Source organism: Cupressus sempervirens, chromosome 3 (genome assembly GCF_028749045.1).
Source record: "Cupressus sempervirens isolate cs-2001-9-10 chromosome 3, ASM2874904v1, whole genome shotgun sequence".
Taxonomy (NCBI): Eukaryota; Viridiplantae; Streptophyta; class Pinopsida; order Cupressales; family Cupressaceae; genus Cupressus; species Cupressus sempervirens.
In genome coordinates this window covers 370186860-370209062 of record NC_143120.1, presented here as the reverse complement: position 1 = coordinate 370209062, position 22203 = coordinate 370186860, and the positions used below count along the sequence as shown (strand labels likewise).

General features: G+C 33.4%; 1 long non-coding RNA gene across 1 annotated transcript; it reads right to left on the bottom strand.

Moving 5' to 3' along the window:
- Positions 1–2375: 2375 nt before the first annotated feature.
- On the bottom strand, positions 2376–21302 carry LOC149566529 (uncharacterized). Its single transcript, XR_016361569.1, has 3 exons — positions 20711–21302; positions 20500–20548; positions 2376–2834 (listed from the first exon to the last, which is right to left on the bottom strand). It is a non-coding gene; the product is annotated as an uncharacterized LOC149566529 (long non-coding RNA).
- Positions 21303–22203: the final 901 nt, after the last annotated feature.

Genomic DNA, 22203 nt, shown 5'->3' with positions numbered 1-22203 from the left:
TAATTTTATCCTTTGCCTTCCTTGACCCCCCCTTCTCATGATTCGACCACAGTACTAGCGTACTAGCTAGCAGATGATGGACTTGGCCACACCTAGCCCTAAATGGGATGGGAGAAATAAAATAAAGTGGGTGGGATTAGATTTTATTTTGACTTAAAAATTAAAATGGACATAAAGTCCTAAGCTAGTGTCTTGCCTCCTAGCCCCTAGGGATTTAATACAAACGTTTTGTTGTTGAGGAATATCAACAAAGTGCTCATTTAAATATTTTAATTTTAAAATGCATTCAACTCATATTCATTTTATAGATTTAATATTAATTTTAGTTGCAGTCTATAAGAATAATACAAAGAATATTCTCTGTGACCTTGGAGAAGATTAAAATGTTCTCCATACATTTTCCAGAGAGGGTTTTTAGACCTGGAGATGCACATTTTTAATTGAAAGCCAATTTTGACTAAGTGTTGGCATAATTTTCTTTGCTATATATTTTTTTTGTTTAATAGTTCATCTTACATCAAAGGTATATGAGCCATTTTTTTTGAATCCAAGTAGATGTATAATTTCTTAATCAAATTGATTTTTGTTCATAGTGAATCTTAACAATGAAATTGATAACTTTGTGATCACAATGAAGGATTTTGATTACATTTAATACTTAGACATCAATTTGAAAACTTCAACATAACAAATTGCCTTCTATTAACATAATTGAAAACTTGGAAATTCATAATTCAAGGACATTATCTATCATTCTATTTTCTCACATACGTATGCCAAATTTTGAAAACCACATGAGAGCATGGCAAGGAGAATTTCATAATCTTTTCCTTTCTCTATTATTCATCCTGGTTCAAGGCTCCATCAGGAAAGAACCAGTAAGAAAACCTGATGTCTTTGCCAATACATCGAAACTCAAATACAATTTGCATACTATTACAATTCAAATGAAATCTCTTCAAAATCCTTCCTAAGTACTCTCTTCCAAAACCTTCAAAACTTCAAGAAAACACAAAGAGAAGACAAGAGCTGACCTGGGTGAATCATCACAACATCAAGAACAATTCAAGCATACACCCCAACCCGATTATTCACAATAGGTCCAACCATAGAACCTGACTAGGGGGGAGGTGGATTTTCTCAATGGGAGACGTCAATCACTATGCCATATCATAGCCCTTTCGAGGCTAAAACTTCAAGAACTTATGTTCTTCTACAAGGCCCTTTCAAGGCTAATACCACAAGGATTTTCATTCCTTTTCATAATCAAGAATTCACAATATCAAACAAGGCATGTGATGACAAGTAGGGGCTCATACACCCTACCCTCTTTCCCTCCTCTCACCATGAGAGGAGACTCTACACCATTGAGGTCCAACTAAGGCCCTACCCTCGTACATGGCCACTTCTTCCCTATCCAAGGGTGAGTGATGCCAATGCCAAAACAATCCCAATGAAATCATCTCAAAACACAAAATATCAAGACAAGCATAAGAATGCATCAAGAACAACAAAAATCCCTCCAAACCCATCCCAACACACTAGCAAGCAAAAACAAAGAAGAATACAACAACTTATACATGATTCAAGCATAGACAACATGAAGGAACAATTTAATGGAGTGAAGAATCCCTACCTTCACCAAAACAGTTATGGCAAAAATGGTGGTTTGAGAAGAGCTTTTCCTTTTCTCCCTTCAATCTTCCAACTTTTTCCAAATCTAGAGATTGGGTAACAACCCCAAAACTACTCCAAAATGCCTCTAAGTATCATCCCTTAACTCAACTAGACTTCAAGAAAACTCAAGATGGAGTTGGAGTCACCAACTCATGTAAATGAAAATCAATTTTCGCAATCCCTCGAAAATAGGGCTTTTGAGTGACCCTAAAAGTCAAACTAAGAGGCTAAGGGGGTGGAAAGTACTCCCCACCCATACCCTTACCCCTAGGGCACTTAAATTTAATGATTTTAAGCCTTAAAGACTTAATAGGAACAATTAAAAGCTAGGAGAATAATAAAATCAAATAACAACCTTTTAAAGATAGACAATGCAAGGATAGCATATTTAAACAAGGGGTTCAATTCTGTCTTTCCTTTAGGTTTCCCAGCTACATGTCTTGCACACTCATTGCACACATCAGTAGGTTCAAGAAATCACATGCATTATGAAATTTACATATCAAAAAAATTATATAAGTTAAAACATCCATTTTCTAATGATCAAGTATTTATCTAATTCTACTCATACTTCTGATCATTTGAATTATATAATCAAAGTGTTAGTTTTGCATTCATTTACTTTATCATCATACATGTTCGTAAAGCATTAAATGATGAAATCAAATATCTAAAAGTAAAGCATCACACATCATAAATATCATAATAATGTTCAGTGCATCAAATAATGTTCTGACGTATTGAGTCATGAGTATCAAAATAATAATGCATCATCAGTGCTAAGATGGGTCAGGGCGAGGCCTCACAAATTCCTTATCCTTTTCAAGAAAACCTAGAAGATTCTTCAGACTGTAATAGCCAAACTAAATTATAAACACATAGTACATACGACTAATGAGGAGTATGTAATCCTTCTCATTAGTAAATGGTAATAATAATGACAACTTATTAATTCCTTAAATTCCTCAGCCTTTTCAACAAACTCTAGAAGATGCTTTAGAGTACAACAACCAAACTAAATTATAAAATAACACATAGTGCATACCACTAATGAGAAGTATGTAATCCGACTCATTAGTAAATGGTAATCATAATGACAACTTGTAAATTCCTTCAATTCCTCATCCTTTTCAACAAACCCCAAAAGATGCTTTTGACTGCAACAACCAAAATAAATTATATATGGTAATAATAATGATGACATATAAACTACTTGTGTGCAATAAAATGCCATATGGTAATAATAATGATGGCATATAAACAACTTATGTGCAATAAAATGCCACAATAATATAACCCTATAAACTATAACAAAACCCAAATTACCAAGAGGTATAATCATAGGCTGAGGCAACATAAACCACTTGTGTATAATAAAATGGCACCACCACCATGATAAAACCTTAAACAAACCAGGCTGTAAACTGAAACAAAAACCCAAATTACTAAGAGGTATAACTGTAGGCTGAGGGAATGTCGATAAAATAATCTTCTTACCAGCTATGGTAGAATAAAGAGAAGCTTGGAAAACTTGGTGTAGATTAAAGAAGTGTAGGATAACTTTCACATCTAGAATCTTATCCCCTATAGCAATTGCAACCTTTGTGAATAGTGGGATTCAATTCCTATCACCTTGTTGCTCTTAAATAAGTATATTAGTATTTGTTCCTTTATATATTTTTGTGGGATAAATTTCTACTTCAAACCATATATAGGGTTTCAGGAGCAGAAAACAAAGTGAAATTTATTTGTAAATTGAATATGCTCTGTTACAAAAAAAAATCTTATTTTGGACACAAAAATGTATTGGCCAAACATTTAAATGTTGTTGTCAAAAATTATGTGCAAGCAACTCTAAGTAGGATTTTTTTTTTTAACTTTATACTCAAAATAAAATGACTAGTTGAAAGAATTTTTGGCAGAAACTCGAGCATGTCAAACTATTGGTAAATCATGCAAGACTTAACAGCTACTCAAAAGGTCTAGTCAAGTTGAAATATTTTTTAACGGGGGAAAGAAATCCAAACTAGTATATTAACATTCATTTTCACGCTATGTAGTTGTTCATCATTTCATGTACTACAAAATCTAATTACCTAAAAAATGCATTTATAGATGATAAACATACATTTTGGATTATAGTAGATACTATGAAAACTAGTTTTTCATCATCAATAAGGTGTTCATAATAACTAAATTCAACCTATTTTGAACATAATGTTAAATATTCCCAAGTAAAGCAACAGTGGTAAACTTTCTAAGAATTTTTTTCTTAAAAGTAAAGCACTAAAGCACATGGTTATTGAATTTATCAGGTGCAACAATGAAATAAAAAAGCAAAAAATTGTGATACAGGAAATCTCACACATATATATTGAGCTAGACAAGAAATGTAGCAAACAATTGCTACCCATGAAACTCTTCTTAGAGATATATATGCATAATCTTTCATTCTTTAGAGTAACTAAACTTTGATTGAAGTTGAATTTGACTTAAAGATAAAACTTGATGTTGATTTTAATGTCTACTTGTTGGCTTCCATATTAATCAAAACTATACAAGAACTATTTTATTTTAATGCCTACTTGTTGGCTTTCATATTATTGAAAACTATACGATCCATTTTTCACTTATAGGAGCTCTAATTTCCCCCCTGCTATAAAATTCTGACATGTCCTGATAATCTATTTGATTTAACAAAAATATTATTTCACTCCAACCATATTAGTTAAACACCTCCCTATGTTCTAACTATTAATATATAAAAGTGTTCGGAGGAACTTTATGTTATGTACCCACTATCTACTTACATTACACCTCAACAAGTCAATATGTTGGTTTATAAATAGCACTAATTACAAAGACACCAATGTTTAACTGGTACCATAAGTTTTTTTGGAACCAACCACAAGAATATTGATATCTAGTACTATTCATTCACAACCATCATCAATCAGGTTCGCTCTCACCTTGTTGGTTTTGTACAATCTCTTACATGTTTTTAATCTCTTACAATCTATAGGTTTTGGCCACCTAGACCATTTTTTTTAAGACATCAATCCCCTAGCTCTATTAATATCAAAGCCCACTCATGCATAAACAATCAGACTCAATTGCATGCAACTTAAGGATGGAGCCACAAAATTTTATGGCCATAATATATCATGTCTCCCTACAAATTACACCTAATGAACTAAAATTAAGTTTCCCTTAAAATAAACCAGCATCAAGGGAACATATTGATTGTTCTAATAAAGAAAACATTATCATGATGTTTATAATGTTCTCTTTGAAAATTATTGTCAAAATGGTAACACCGCTGATTTAACAAACACAAAGACATGTTTAGGGATCATCAATTTAAGAAATTATGCTCCAACATGAAGTAGAGAAAAGATTGTGCAGATCAAAATAGTATCACAACACTAACTTCGATGCACACTACAAACTAAAGTATTAACGTAAGGAGGATCTAAATAGCTAGGGCTTGATGCACACATAACTATCTAACCACCTTGCTAAGTAAACACAATGGAAGCAAACAACACGGAGAACAACAACAAGGAGAGAGAGATCAATAAATGCTTTATTAATTAATCAAATTATCAGGATACATGCCCAATTGTAAGGCCTTTTGGGATGTAGTCAAATACAAAATACAACTTCAATCCACGATCCAACTCTAAACTCGCTCCTCTAGGAACATTTTCTCTTTCACTCTCTAAGTGATGTCTAACCTAAGCCTAAATATCCCTATTTACACTTTCCAAAATGGCTTACAGAAGATTCTAGACAATAAAAGGCCAACCTTAAAATAGTTTGCACACATCCCAATACAAGATTCTAACATTAAATTCCATATCCAAATTAAATACATAGGTTGGCTCATATTAAGAGCCAATCACAAACAAACTCGCTCAAAGAAGGAATTGAGCATCAACAAATATCAAGCTCACTCAACACATAAAGAAACACTCAGCCACCAAAGTACTCAGTTGGTACTAGACAGCTTAGTCAATACTAAAAAAACTTGACAACTGCAGCTCAGCAACCACTAGAACTCGACAATAACAAACAGAATGAACAAAGATGGGAAGGATAGCAAGGCAACTCAGGATGCTCTTGCATCAGACAACTGGGGTTGAAGAAATTGAGATGTCACAACCTAAGTTGAATCCAACTCAAATTGAAAAATCCATGTAGCATCTTCGACTAGTTTGTTCTTCGACTTCACCAAATATTCACAGTAATCCTTTCCTCTTTTGATTTTACCAACTCTCTGGTCTAATATCTTTTCAACCTATTCAATCTACTTCTTAGGGTAATCATGTGGTACAACAAATTCATCATCTAACTCATGATACTTATGCAAATCAACAATATTGAATATAGGAGATATATCCATGTCATCAGGTAACTCAACTTCATAAGCATTACTTGTCAAACTTCCCCAAGATCTTATAAGGTCTAAACTTCTTCATTTTCAGCTTATTGTATGTTCCAATGGAAAGTCTTCCTTTCTTTAAATGAACCATCACCTTGTCACCAACTTAAAAAACATGATGTATTTAAAACTTATCATCATTCTCCTTATACTTTTGATTACTCTTTTTCGATCTCAACTTTACTTCCTCATGCAAAGATTTCATAAAACTAGCTAATTCTTCCCCTTCAACACTTCACTTCTCTTCACCAACATCCGTCAAATAAGAATATACCTCTAGGCTGCATTTTAGTAACAATCTGAAAAGTTTTTTTTTCTTGTACTCCTATTCATAGAATTATTATATGCAAACTCATCTTGTGCCAATACCATATCTCAATTACTTGACTTATCTCCAACTAAACATCTCAACAAATTACCCAAGCTTTTATTCACAACCTTTGTTTGTCCATCTTTTTGTGGATTGAATGTAGAACTAAACTTCAACTCAGTATCCATTTTTATCCGCAAAGTCCTCCAAAATTAACCAAAAATCTTATTGTCTCTATCAGAAATAATACTTGTGGGTGATCCATGCAATCTAACAATCTCTTTGAAGAAAATCCCAGTAATATGCACATCTGATGTCTTCTTACATCGTATGAAATGTGTCATCTTCCACAAAAAGAAATATGGAATCATACCCTCTTGTTTTATCAGGTAATCCAACAACAAAATCCATAATAATGTCACTACAAGGTTTCTCGGGAACAAAAATAGGTGCGTACAATCTAGTACTCTAACTTATCCCTTTTGCAACTTGACAAACTCCATAACTCCTTACAAACTTTTGAACATCCATATACATCTATGGCCAATAATACTTATCCTTAAAAAAACTCAGTGTCTTATCAATTCCAAAATATCCAGCGAATCCACCGCAATGATTTTCCTTAATCAAATTAACCCTCATAGAACTTCTTAGTATACACAATTGAATTCCTTTGAACAACATACCTTCTTGAATGAAACTCATCATACTTACTCATTTGACTTGATAGTTTTGGTGCTCTGTACTCTCTCCATGCCTCAAAAAAATTAGGGTCAGTATCATACAACTTCTTCATCTCATCAAAACCAAGAACGACAACCTTATTCTCAGTCAACAAAGAACGTCTTTTGCTCAATGCATCGACAACTCGATTAGTAACTCCATTATTATGCTCGATCACAAATTTAAAACTTTGCAAGTACTCAACGCACTTTATATGTCTCTAGTTCAACTTATGTTGACTTCCTAAATATTGTAAAGCTTTATGATTAGTATACAATACAAACTCCTTAGGAGTCAAATGATGTCTCCATTTCTTCAAGGCTTGAACAATAGCATAAAACTCTTGATCATACACAAAATACTTACTTTTAGAATCATTCAATTTTTCACTAAAGAAAGCAACAAGTTTATCTTCTTGACTCTACACAGCTCCTATTTCATTGCCACTTGCATCACATTCGACTTGAAATACTTTCTTGAAATCATGCAAAGCCAATTCAAGTAACTCAACAACCTATTGTTTTAAAGTCTCAAAACTCTTGTCAGGCCCATGTGTCCACTTAAAATCTTTTTTATCTCCTCTCATTGTCTCATTCATAGCATTACAAACAGAACTAAAATTCCTTATAAACTTTCTATAGAAACTAGCCAAACCATGAAATGATCTTACCTCACCCACATTCTCAAGTGTAGGCCATTCCAAAATTGCTTTAACCTTCTCAGGATCCATTCTCAAACCATCAACTAAAATCACAAATCACAAATACACAATATCTTCTGGCGTAAAGAAACACTTTTTCAAATTAATCAATAGCTTCTCTTTCAGTCAATGCAATACTTGCTTAACATGCTCAATTAGTTCTTCCTTAGTTTGACTAAATATCTAAATATCATCCAAATAAATAATCACAAACTTACTCAAGAATTATTTGAGAACTTCATTCATTAATCTCATTAAAGTACTAGGTGCATTAATCAAACCAAAAGGCATTATCAACCATTCATATAAACCATCTTTTGTCTTGAAAATAGTCTTACATTCATCACCTTCTCTGATTCTGATCTAATGATAACCACTCTTCAAATCAATCTTGGTAAAATACTTTACTTCACTCAAACAAACCATTGTCATCCATCATCGGCATAGGAAACCTATATTTCACTATGATCTTGTTAATAGCTTTAGAATTAGTGTGCATTCTCCATTCTCCATTCTTCTTAGGTGTTGATGCAGTAGGTACAGCACATGAACTAAAACTTTCTCTGATCAAACATTTCTGCAACAATTACTGCACTTTTATGTTAAGTCCTTCGTTCTCTATGTGTTAACCTATATGGTGCTTTATTCAAAAAACTAGCTCCAAGAATCAGATCCATGCAATGACTTATACTTCTCAATGTTGGTAAACCAACAGGTATATCCTCCACAACAATTTCTTTGTACTTATCCAACAAGCTTTCAATTTATGTTGGTACTTGGCTAACACTACCAGTTTTTCTTGTCATTCAGCCTCTACCTTTTTCTACTATTTAGTTGTTATTTGTTGCTGAGTCATTACTATACTCTATCACTCAACTATCACAAATTAGTCCTCGAGGAATTATAGCAAAATAAACAAGTCTTTTTCATTTCATTCTTGAATTGTTTCCCACTAACCATTAAAAATACTTACAGTAGTACATTTTTTCTCATCGAGAGATTCAAAGAAAGGTATCAATGTATCCACAACTTCATTCATCCAAATGTTATATTGATTCAATCTTCCATCATACACAGCATGTTTATCATATTGCCAAGCTCTACCCAACAAAATATGACAACAATCCATAGGCATAATATCACATAGAATCTCGTTAGAGTAATACCCAATCTTTAATTTCACAACACATTGTTCACTTACCAATATCTTATGCGCATCCCTGATCCATGTAACATGATAAGGTTTAGGGTGCTTCAGCCTCTGCAACTACAACTTTGTAACCAGCTCCTTTGATGCCAAATTTGTTGAACTGCCATTGTCAATTATCACTTTGTAGCATTTTCCAACTATCTTATATTTGGTCTTGAAAAGACTTCTCCTATGAACAGGTTATTTATCCTCTATTTTCTCACTACATAGAGTTCTTCTTACCATTAGATTTTCTCCAACCTCAAGATCACTCTAAGGATGCACAAATGCACCTTGCACCATTGAATTTCTGCTACCATTTCGTTTTCACTAGAGTATCTACATTCAAAGGATCTATGCCCTTCTTTCCCACATATGAAACAATTACCACAAAATCCTCTTCTAGAATAAGAATTACCTCTTCCTCGGTAAGAACTAGTACCTCCTCGATAAAAACTACCACCTTCCATTTAGTGTTGCCCTCATCATCACTTTTCCACTCAGATTTTCCCTTACCTTGCACAAAATTATCAAATTTGTCACTTTCTCCATAAGATCTACCTCTATCTCTTTGAAATCTACCACCTCTACCTCTCTGTCTTTATCCATGCTTCTTTGTCAAGATCTCCTCAGCTTTCAAGGTATATTGGTATTCTTCTTCCACACTTTCCAATTTCACAAAGCTTATCTCATCTTGAATTCCACATCTCAATCTATTTATATACCTTGCAACTTTCTCAACCTCATCATCCACATGTCCAAATCTTATATCCAATCTATAGAATTCCTTAGTGTACCCTTTCATAGTCATGTCCTTTTGTCTCATATTTTACATTTTCCTCGACAAGCTAACTTGTTTTAATCAATAGGAAGGAACTTCTTCTTCACCTTGTTTACCATTTTCAACCAGGTATCGATCTTCTCTTTTCCCCTTCTATGTCTATTAGTTTACAAATACTCCCACCATAGTGAGGCATGACCTTTCAACCTAATGACTGCAATCTTCATCTTCTTATTATTAGGAGTGTCTTCAAACTCAGAGAACTTCCCAAATCAGAGATGCAATCCAACACAACATTGGTGTCCAATTTTCCATCATAAGGAACAACTTCCACAATAGGCTTTGAATGTTCCCTAGACAATACTCTCAACAATCTTTCCTCATTTTAATCTTCCTCAAGTTCTAGATTAGGGTTTGGTGTCATTGCTCACATCATCAATATGTGCTCCTCTCATATGGGTTGTCTCCAAAGCATCTAATATGGCTGCAATTTGTCTCAACATGTCCATAATAGTAGTGTTGGCATTTCCTCTACCTTGAACCATCTTTGCAAATGGGTTCTTGCAAGATTGTAACCCTCTACAAATTATAGGTCAAATCCACAGATATGCCACCCTATAACCAAATTCAACTTAGGGTTCCATACGATCCAATTTTCACAAGGATGAACCTCAAGCTCTAATAACACCTGACAAAAGGAGGATCTGAACAGCTAGGGCCCAATACACACCTAACTATCCAACCACCTCACTGAGTAAACACAATAAAAGTGAACAACACAGAGAAAAACACCAAGGAGATAGATCAATAAATGTTTTATTAATTCATCAAATTATCAACATAGATGCCCAGCTATAAGGCCTTCTGGGTTACAACCAAATACAAAATACTACTTCAATCCATGATCCATCTCTAACTCGCTCCTCTAGGATCATCTTCTCTTTCACTCTCTAAGTGATCTCCAACCTAAGCCTAAATGCCCCTATTTATACTTTCCAAAATGGCTTACAAAAGATTTTAGACAATAGAAGGCTAGCCTTAAAAAGGTTTGTACACATCCCAAGACAAGATCCTAACATTAAATTCACGATCCAAATTAAATACATAAGTCAGCTCATACTAAGAAACAATCATAGACAACCTCAATCAAAGAAGCAACTAAGCATCATCTAATATCAAGATCACTCAGCACATGAAGAAACACTCGGTCACCAAAGTACTTGGTCAATACTAGACAACTTGATCAATACTAAACAACTTGGCAACAACTGCAACTCCAAAACCACTGAAACTCAGCAATAACAGACAAAATGAACAAAGATGAGCAAGATAGCAAGGAAACCCAAGATGCTCATGCATCACATATAAACTAAACAATGCATGTTTGTGTTCTGGAGAATGAGAACTGAATTATATTGTCATTGCATGTATTCTTACCATTATTTTCTCTTATAAATACTTTCATGGACATGAATATTTAGGTTCACTAGAGTTGGAAGATCAAAGTACTAGAGCATTCAATAGATAACAACTTACGCTCTAACTTTGCAATAGAAAGTATTATTAAATGCAAATTGAAAGCATAACATATTAGTAATAATAAAAAGAATATACACAAATAATACAACATGTTCCATAAGTTTCTTGACAAGGGGCAAGTTTCAAGTACAGGAAACCGAAGGCTAAAATTTGGGGTTGGAAAGAGGATGATGGTGGTCTAATGCCAGGCGGGTGGCACTGATATACAAATTAAGGTGAATTGGAATCTTCAAGGCAAAATCTGCAATATAACATCTCTACAGGTGCCCCATGAAAGCTACACTAGTTTTCACAAAGATAAATGTTACAATTAATCGTAGTTGTCAATTCGAGAAATGAATCAGATGTAGGCACATGAATCAAATTCGTAGAACTAGAATTGTTTCCCCCAATTATGATTCAAGGAGGATTCGTGCACATATATATATACACACACACACACACACACATATATATACATATATACATACATACATATATATATATATATATATATATATATATATATATATATATATATATATATATATATATATATACACACATACATACATACACACACACACACACACACACACACACACACACACACACACACACACACACACATACACATATATATATATATATATACATATATATATACATACATACATACACACACACACATATATGTGTGTGTGTGTGTGTGTGTGTGTGTGTGTGTGCATTATATATATTAAAAATAAGAGAAATATACATAATTATAAAATTAAATTAGTTCATAGTATGAATATATATATATATATATATATATATATATATATATATATATATATATATATATATATATATATATATATATATATATATATATATATACTAAAAAATATGAGAAATATACATTATTCTAAAGCTAAATCATTTCATAGTATATATATACACTAAAAAATAAGAGAAATATACATAATTCTAAAACTAAATCATTCCATAGTATGAATCTATGATTCTAGTATGCATCTATGAATCTAGTATAATTGATAATTGTTCTATTTTTACAATTATAAAGAAAATCAACATTTTCACATTGAATTACTAAAAGTGAAAGTTTGTACCATTCAAAATATAGATCATTAAACTTAAATTTTGTAACATGATTTATTCATAAAAGAGTCAAGAGTCAAGACTAAAGTTTTTAATTTACTCATCAAATAGATTTTCAAGAAAACCTACATTAGAGGGGTACTAATAAGCTGCAAGTGCTATATCTGTATCATTAGAGGAACACAAACCACATCCACTAGTATTACACAGGATTGTGAACTCATAATCCTGCTCCTCATCATCCACATCAATCAAAGTGGATCTAGCAAGATCTTGGATGGTCATTTCTAAATCAAGAGTCTCAGGTGCTACATCCCAAAGCTTTTCGGGCCCCTTCTTGTACTTAGAATCTTTCTGTGACAACAAGTGCAAATTGTTGTGAATGAACATAAGATCTTTTGTTTTTTCAGCCAACCGATTGCATTTGACTGAGTGGATAAAGGAGTAAGTACTCCAATTCCAATTTGTAGAAGAGTTGGCAACCTAAAGATATATTTGAAAAATATCAATACAACAATCAAGATAAAATCAAGGAGTTGATAGTGTTAACTTTAAGCTTAAGAAATCAACTTTGGGTGCTAAATTTCACAAACTTACTTGGAATAGGACCTTTATGGCAAGAGGTTCGAGGTACGTGAAGGCTTGCCCATGAAGGTGCCACCATTTAATAGAATCCATCCTGCTTTTGTTTGCTATAACAATAGGTTGGAAATTCTCACCTGAGATGATGGCAGAAAATTCACTCCTCACAATTGCCCCAATTCCAAGATCATGGCATATTTTAGCTAGTGCCCTCTTAGACCCATTTACAATCTTTACATCTCTAAATGGTGTTTCACTCTACCTGGACAGCGAAGTACATCTGCACTATAGTACTTAGGGGTAATGAAAGAAAATTGAGCACTATCAAATATCAATAACACAAACATTGGATAACATAAGCACAAGCATTTGATAAGCACTACAGTACCTTGGGGATAGAGCACATGCAAGGAGGTGCAAAGGTGTGGTCATATTGTTCCATCGATGATGAACAATTGCTTCCACCTTGTTGTAAAAGGTGTCTCTCCCTTGTCTGTATGACCTAGGATATGAGATATGAATAATAATTATAATTAGTGATTATGTCAATTTAAACTTTAGAATCTAGATATCTCTCAAATAAACAATTATTGTAAAAGAGAGTAGAACTTATCATTTAAATATTTTCCAACATAATGTCCGTGGAATCATAAATATCCCCAGGGCATGGTTCATCACTGTCTACAAAGCGAAGCATTGCCATTATTAGATCAGTGACTTCCAACACATAAGTCACAAGACCCCACCAATTCTCATATAGTATCATTCTTCTCACATTTATGGCCCTTTCTATATTGGAATTCTTCCAAACGTCCCATTGCGACCTAATGACCATCTGTTTCAATGCTTCCTTTACCTTCATAAGTTGTCTCAAGATGTTTGTGTGAGGCAAAGCAAGTTTCACCAAATTAAGAACATGTTAGACTCAAGTTAGTAATATATTTAAAAATTAAAACATGTCAATGTAAACAAACAAATATATATATATATATATATATATATATATATATATATATATATATATATATATATATATATATATATATATATATATATATATATATATATATATATATATATATATATATATATATATATATATATATATATATATATATATATATATATATATATATATATATATATATATATAAAATGGAATCCAATAAATATAATTGAATTTAAATTTACAATATTACCTTCAATAATTCCAAGTTCGAGAAACTACTAAAAATTTCTTGTGATGCAGTGATTTGTCACAAACATTTGAATCTCTTCAACCTCCTCATATATCTTTTTTCACCCAATCTATTTCGGTGCTAATTGATTTTATCACCGAATTGAGAGAGTGGACAACGCATGGTGCCCAAAAGATATGATCATATCTAGACTCTACAATTATCCCTGCAGCCCTACAAACTTTTGCATTGTCTATGACCACTTGAACAACATTATCAAGACTCATTGACTATGGCATCAATGAGCATGCATGAAATAAATTATGAATCTTTCACTTTCCCTTCACAATCAATTGCCTTCAAGAACATTGTCCCCTTAGGGCATACATCAATAACATTGATCAATGGACGGTTTCTACAATCTTTGCACCCATCCAAAATAATTAGCACACCTGATTGAACCCAAGAATCTCTTATTAGTTGAAGTTCAACCTCTATAGATTTCCTCTCATCATGTAATATGGTAGTACACAACTTCTCATAACTAGGTGGTCTGTAACCATGGGGTGCTTCATTTATTGCTTGCACTATCTCCCTAAAATAAGGTGATCTCACAAAATTAAATGAAACACCATTTGCAATTAAATGTCCAATTTTGTGATCAGTAATGTCTCTCAATTCATTTTGGAATGCCCTATCTAGTGGGTCTCTCTTGCAAGTGAGAGGAGATGGATCTACATCTTCGGCATTTGTAGTTGGCATAAGCAAAAAAGGATGGGTTCTTGTGCTTGTTTGATTGGATGTTTGTGTTCGTGTATTTGTTCTTTTGGAAGCACCACGTTCTGCTTTTGCAATTGCTCTATCAGCATCTTCTAGCTCTTTTGCTAATGTTGCTATTTGTGCAGATGGTAATCCCTTCTTATATGGTCCACTACACTGACACATGTTAATTCCTTCACTAACAAGGCCCAAAAAATGTAGTTTCACTCAAGAATAGGAGCTTATATGTTATACATTGCGTAACTACATTTTGATATGTATGTCCCACCCCCAAGAAATTGTGTGATTCTTGTTGTGTGTCTCCATAAAGGAGACCCCTTATCAATTTTGAAGCTTGGTGATCCAACCCCACCCACTGAACCTTGACTACTCATTTTTCTAATTTTACAATCTAGAAAAAAAAAATGAAAGAAAATCATGCTTAGCACTTACACAAAAACTTGAAAATTTGGAAAACTTGAAATAAATCAATAATCTATGAAAGAACTAAAGAATATGGTTGAAATGCATACCTTAAACACTTCTTGCAAGGTATTTGGAGCTCCAAAACTAATCTCCTTCGAATCCAAGCACTTTACTTCAAACTTAAGTCACAAGGTTCGAATTCGATGACTATGAAATTTGAATGAAGTTCGACAAGTTTTAAAAAATTGAAAAAAAAAAATCAACATTAAATTCGCTTTATAGAGTTTTTTTTAGTATTTTAAATAATATAAGTATGTCCACTAAATTATCAAGATAGTTTAACATTACAACATAGATTTGAAATCTTTATAAAAGAATATCACATTTTAAAAATAAATATAAATAAAAGTTGTTTATAATTTTAAAAACATTAAACTTATAGAACAAAATATAGTAATTTAACTTTATCATTTTATAACATAAATGCAAAATATATTGATATTTTATTTTAATTTCAAAAAATAAAATTTAAATTAAAAAAAAAAAAAAACAAATTTGATTTACTACATTTAAGATTACACATAAACAATAAATAATTATGATAAAATATCAATATTTTCATAAAATATTAATATTCTTATAAAATAATAATTTTTCTTTTAGATTACTAAAAAAATTAAAAAGATTATAAGACAAAGTAAAAGTAAAAACAAAATGAAATGCAAATTTATAAAATTAAACATTAAACAAAAATTTAAATGTCTATTGAACATGAGAGTAGTGATAAGCATGAATGACAATTTGTCGTTATCAAAACAGAGCTCGACAGTCTCAGAAAAGCTAGCTATCGGTGAAGGATAGCATGGGCACTATTCTCTAGTTCCTCCAAGACCATGGCTCTCCTTTCATGGCCAACGTTTGCCCCTATTTTAGCTATGACAACAATAGATCCATCAATTTATTACATAGTCTTTAAGCCCGTGAATCCTATGCCAGACAATGATCTATAATTTTCTACCCTGATGAGAAGCATGTTTACCCTATGGAGTTCTTTTTAATTAGTCTCATGCGTCTAAAGTGTTGTTGCCATTAGACTAGATTATTTGTTGTGAATACTTTTCTATCGGTGGACTGCCCTAATTGCACTTTATTTTTTTTAAACTATGGAATGATTAAAATGAAAAGTCAATCAATGGTTCCTTACAAAGTAGAGGAAGAATTTTTTTAAAAAATTAAATTATGCTGAAATTCAAGAAATTTCAAACTTCATGCATGAAGTTCGCCAAATCCTATGACACAACTTCATACTAGCAAAATGAGAGAGCAAATGTGAGTGTAAATGAACTTGCATCATGACTTAAAGGGTCCTTTTTAGGATTTGCACAAAAATTATATATTAAAAAACTTCATTGGGCCCACCTTAAACACTTATTTTTCTCCCTTTCACGTGGGTCCACATGCGGATCCGAACCCAGATCAGACCCAAATCTGGATCCGATGTCCAACACACGAATTCGGTAACTAAGCAATTAATATGTAATGGCATATCTCAGATAGCAAGCAACCCGGCAGCATCTTTGATCGAGGCAACGGTGGTGTGAAGGATATCCCCTCCAAGTCTCAAAAATATCACCATATAAGGGGACATGGCTTTCTCTTTCCTTTTTTTTGGTGTATGCTAGCCCCTCATAAGGGGACATGGTTTTCAAGTGGTGGGATCCCGAACAATACTATTAAATACACAAACATAACAAGTTAGGTGTGTCACCAATAAAATAGACACATCACAAAGAAAAAGTTGGCACAGATTTCTTTTATCATTCGTAGTAGCACCTTAAACATGTACTCATTCACAAGAAAAAATAAAAAAACAGAGACAAAATTAACTCCAAATAGAAGGCACCAATTTAAAACATTTAGATGCCAATAACCATTTGGAAGTTCCTTAACTAATAAATTTTTAACTCAAAATAGTATACAGTAGTTAACTCAATTTCCTATTCCAGAAAACCATTATCACAAAGTTCTACAAAATAACCAACAAATGCCAGATATTATTTATAAATCTAATAGAAAGCTCAAAATATTTGGACTCTATAATTCATAAATATCAAAAATATCATGTCTTTTTCAGTATCTTATACCATGGTACCATAATAATTTGTTCCTAATACCATTATTGATAATTCTACAAAATAGATAGTTGTACAACTAACCAAAGCAGTAGCCTAGCACTTTGAGAACGTCTTCAATACTTGAAATCTTGAAACTCCCACCTTCCTCAATGTTTGCAACTTTGACCTCAAGATCATCACAAACTATAGCAAACCTTTGGAATCTGATTCCCAGTCTTTCTGACAAATCTAATTCCAGACCCAATACATGGGTATACTTTGCAAAACCATCAGCAAGAAATTTGGCATGCTTGTTGTTTGGATACGATTTTGCCCATTATTTGACTTGCTATGGAAATTATCTCCTACTTAGCAATTGATGAGCTTAGGGAACTTTCTAATGAATGGTTCATAAGGCACAACAATTGGTGAAGGTTTTGCAAATTGGGTTACGAAATTTGGGTTTAACCATGGAGGAAACTTCGTAGTTAAGCATGCTCAAGCTGGAGTAGTAATGGGATAGGTGACCTCTCGAGAAGTACCCGTGCTTCACCCTTATGAGAATCACCTAGATCTAATGAGTAATAAGTGTTTCATTTATTCTCATGACAGATGAATTCATGTTGAATCACTACTCATGAAACATGGGTCAATGAGTTTGACTCAAAATCACACAGTTAAATCCTCATAGCAACATCACAATTTGACTTGTTGTGGAAATTATCTCCTACTTATCAATTGGTGAATTTAAGGGGCTTTCTAATGAATGGTTCATAAGGCACAACACTTGGTGAAGGTTTTGCAAATGGGGTTGCAAGCTTTGGGTTTAACCATGGAGGAAACTTCATAGTTAAGCGTGCTCAGGCTAGAGTAATACTGGGATGGGTGACCTTCCGAGAAGTCTCGGTGCTTCACCCTTGTGAGCATCACCTAGATCCAATGAGTGCTATGTGTTCCATTTATTCTCATGAGAGATGGATTCATGTTGAATCACTACTCATGAAACATGGGTCAATGAGTTTGACTCAAAATCACACATTTAATCTTGATAGCAATATCACAATTTGACTTGTTGTGGAAATTATCTCCTACTTATCAATTGATGAGCTTAAGGGGCTTTCTAATGAATGGTTCATAAGGCACAACACTTGGTGAAGGTTTTGCAAATGGGGTTGCAAGCTTTGGGTTTAACCATGGAAGAAACTTTGTAGTTAAGCACCCTCAGGCTGGAGTAGTACTAGGATGGGTGACCTCCTGAGAAGTCTTGGTGCTTCACCCCTGTGAGCATCATCTAGATCCAATGAGTGCTAAGTGTTCCATTTATTCTGGTGAAAGATGGATTCATGTTGAATCACTACTCAAGAAACTTGGGTCAATAAGTTTGACTCAAAAATCACACAATAAAATCCTGATAGCAATATGACAAAAATTTATTAGATAAAAGAACTTGCATCAAAATGATCCAGATAAGATGAACGTTTGCATGTCATACACAAATGACTAACAGTACATTAGTTATGACATCAAACATTATATATTTTACTGAGAAAACTAGTGGAATATAATCTAGTAAAGCCCCTATGTACTAATCAATAAAGTGTTGTGAAATGTCTTCTAAAAACATCAATGCAATAGGCAAAATCATCCAATTTTTATACATGCAAATGCGCATTTAAGGACAACACATTTCTAGCTCATTATATTCAAAAGATAAAGTAAACAACATAGAGAAATGAATTAAATAACATTGCAATATTTTATCAGAAATAGATGTACTGGATCACATATAGGTGCAACATCAACACTCCAGAAGAAAACATTTTGAGCTAAGGATATTAAGAAAAAGGTTGAAACAGAAAAATACAAATAAAATTAACATTGCAATTTGCTCCCTGGCAATAGAAAAATCCAAGCCAAAGAATAAAGGTCACATTAATGTGTGTAAAATTGTTCTAGTTCTTCATAAATTTAACAATATTCAGCAGTTAAGGATCCATGCCCACTGCTCCCTAGTCCCTAAGATAAAGATCGAGAACTTAGCAAAACGGTGTTAACACATACTTTGCAGGATAGGGAGAGGGAAACTATATGGTTGTAGATGTTTTGTTTTACTTTCAAGTTGACAAGTTTGATAAAGAAACCCGTTGATGTTTCAATGTGAGAACAACCCCAGAAGTGACAAATGCTAGAACAGAGTAGCCCATATAAAAGAGAAAGGAGAAGGCACGAGTTATATAGCGCATCGAAGTGCATAAATGGAGGGAATGGAACCTGAAATTCTATGGACATTTAAAATTCAACAAAGTTGCGGGGGAATCTAAGCTGTATGCCCTAAATAAATAAAAATTTGAAAATAAGTGTAGCAAAAAGTTAAAAAATGAACTGATTATTGCAATAAGAGTGTGATCCCGACTTAAGTTCTACAAATAAAGCAACTCAATACTCTACCATAAACATGAAAAGCGCTTATGGTATAACAATCATAGACGAATGTTTGTGAGTCTAAAAAAATGTGGTGGTGATGTAGAATTCAGGGCCAGTGGCATAACAATTATAGCCACAAATCTCTAATCCAAAGAAATGAAATACAAATTATTGCATTCTGAGTGAGAATCACTTTTAGGGGGCATCCTATGGTATGTCTACAATATCAGTACATGAAAACATGATGTTGGTGAAAAATACAATAATATCATGTTAATGAATCAATGATTAATAAGACTATTAATGTTCCATGTGAAAAAGCTCAAAAATATTTTCAACGCCTGAAATTGTCTTTATTTTATATCTATTTTCCAGCTTAGACTTAGAAAATACCTACCCAACATCATCTTCACCAAAAACTTTCTATTACGCCTCATAATATGAATTGTCCATCTAGAACAGAGGCACTCCCCAATCCATTGAGGAACCCTTTCTACAACCTTGGAAATATTTTGAATACATATCTAAATATCTAAATTATTATATAGTTCTAGAAAAATTCATACATACCACTGATGAGAATTATGCCATCCATGCCCTTGGCCTTCAACTCCTCGGCCTTCTCAATAAAACCCAGAACATGATTCAGACTACCACAAAATTGAATTGTAAACAAATAATTTTAATGATTTATCAATCACTTATGTGCGATCAAATAGTAACCACCAGCATAAAATCCTTCATAAACCCTAGAAGCTTTTTAAAAAGCCAAATTACCAACCAGGTCTCAAATCCGTGCACTGCTGCCATGTCACATGCCAGCTCATAGCTGGTTACTTCCGGAACTGCACAGGTTTTGTTGTAGCAGCCGGTCTCGTGGAGTTGAAACAAATTGTGCAACCCAAGTATTCATACAAATTGCAAAGGGATTGGCTGCAAGGGTGGGAGTGTAGGTGGAGAATTATTTTATACTATTCCTGAGGAGATAGGTGTGGATTAGTCGGTGGTGAGATCAACAATTAAATGTTGCTTCTGTAGAAGGGTTTTCTGTTGGGTTTCCACTGTGTAACACAAGGCTTTGTCGTCCTTTGTGATGGGAGCGACTAGAGCTTTTGGGGATGCAGAATTTGTCGACAATTGACAGAAAATGTAGACTATGGAAGTAACTACCAGAACAAGAGTGAAAAGAGCCATTTGTGTATATCTATGATATCAGGGATGGAAATGGAAGCCCTGTTTATGTAGCGTCCAGATTGGAGTGGAACAATGTTGAAATATCTAATGCTACAAATTGGTTGCCCCTCGAGCCAAATGCCCACCTACCATCCTCGACGACTTGCACAACCGTTAGAAAATTTAATGCAAGTAGGTGAGTTTCAAATTGGAAAAGAGGGGGAAAACATTTTGGAAGAGACAAAAAGGAATGTATTGATTCATTCGATTAGTTCTAAGAATCAAAGCTTAGCAGATCAGAGAGATCAGAAGAGTTGCAGAGCAGAGCTGTGAAGAAGTTGATCAGCAGATCAAGTCAAGTTCAAAAGACAGAAGGAATTGTTGTCGTGTCTACAATTGCATGTGTTTCTTCTTGTTCATTCTGTAAGTTATTATTATTGTTAGATTTGTCCTTTGAAGCAGTGATTGCTCTAGGCACTATTGTATGTAGCCATTAGAGCTGCAAGTTTTACCAGTTTAAAGTTTTAGGGTTATTTTAGGGTTTTTTGGTTGAAGCCGAATGCTTCCAAATTTTGTAATGGTTTTAATCAAAGTTGAATAGAAAGTAAGTAGGCATACTTAAATCTATTGTTCTATTCATTGAATTTGATAAGTTTATCATTGAATACTTAAAGTGTTGGCTCTCTGGTTTTAATGGTGGAAACATTCACATTGTAAATCTGGTCATTTGGTTTGGGTTATAACTTTATAGTTTAAGCCGAGCTCACTCAGCATTGCTTGTGCCGAGTTGCCCTTTGAGTGTCGAGCTTACTCGGCTTCCTCTTATGCCGAGCTAACTCGGCACCTATTCCCTATCACTCGGCATCCTTTGGTGCCAAGCAAATTGTCACTCAACATCCATTAGTGCCGAGCAAAACTGCCACTCAACACCTTCATGTGCTAAGAAAAATTGGCACTCAGCAATAGTTGTTGCCAAGCAAATATTTAGGTTTTGTGATTTTTATTTTTCATGGCTTTGTATGTCAGTTCATGTGAGGAATGGGTGTCATTGTTGATTGTGAAATGATGCATGAAGACAATTTATTAAAAAAAAGTAAACTA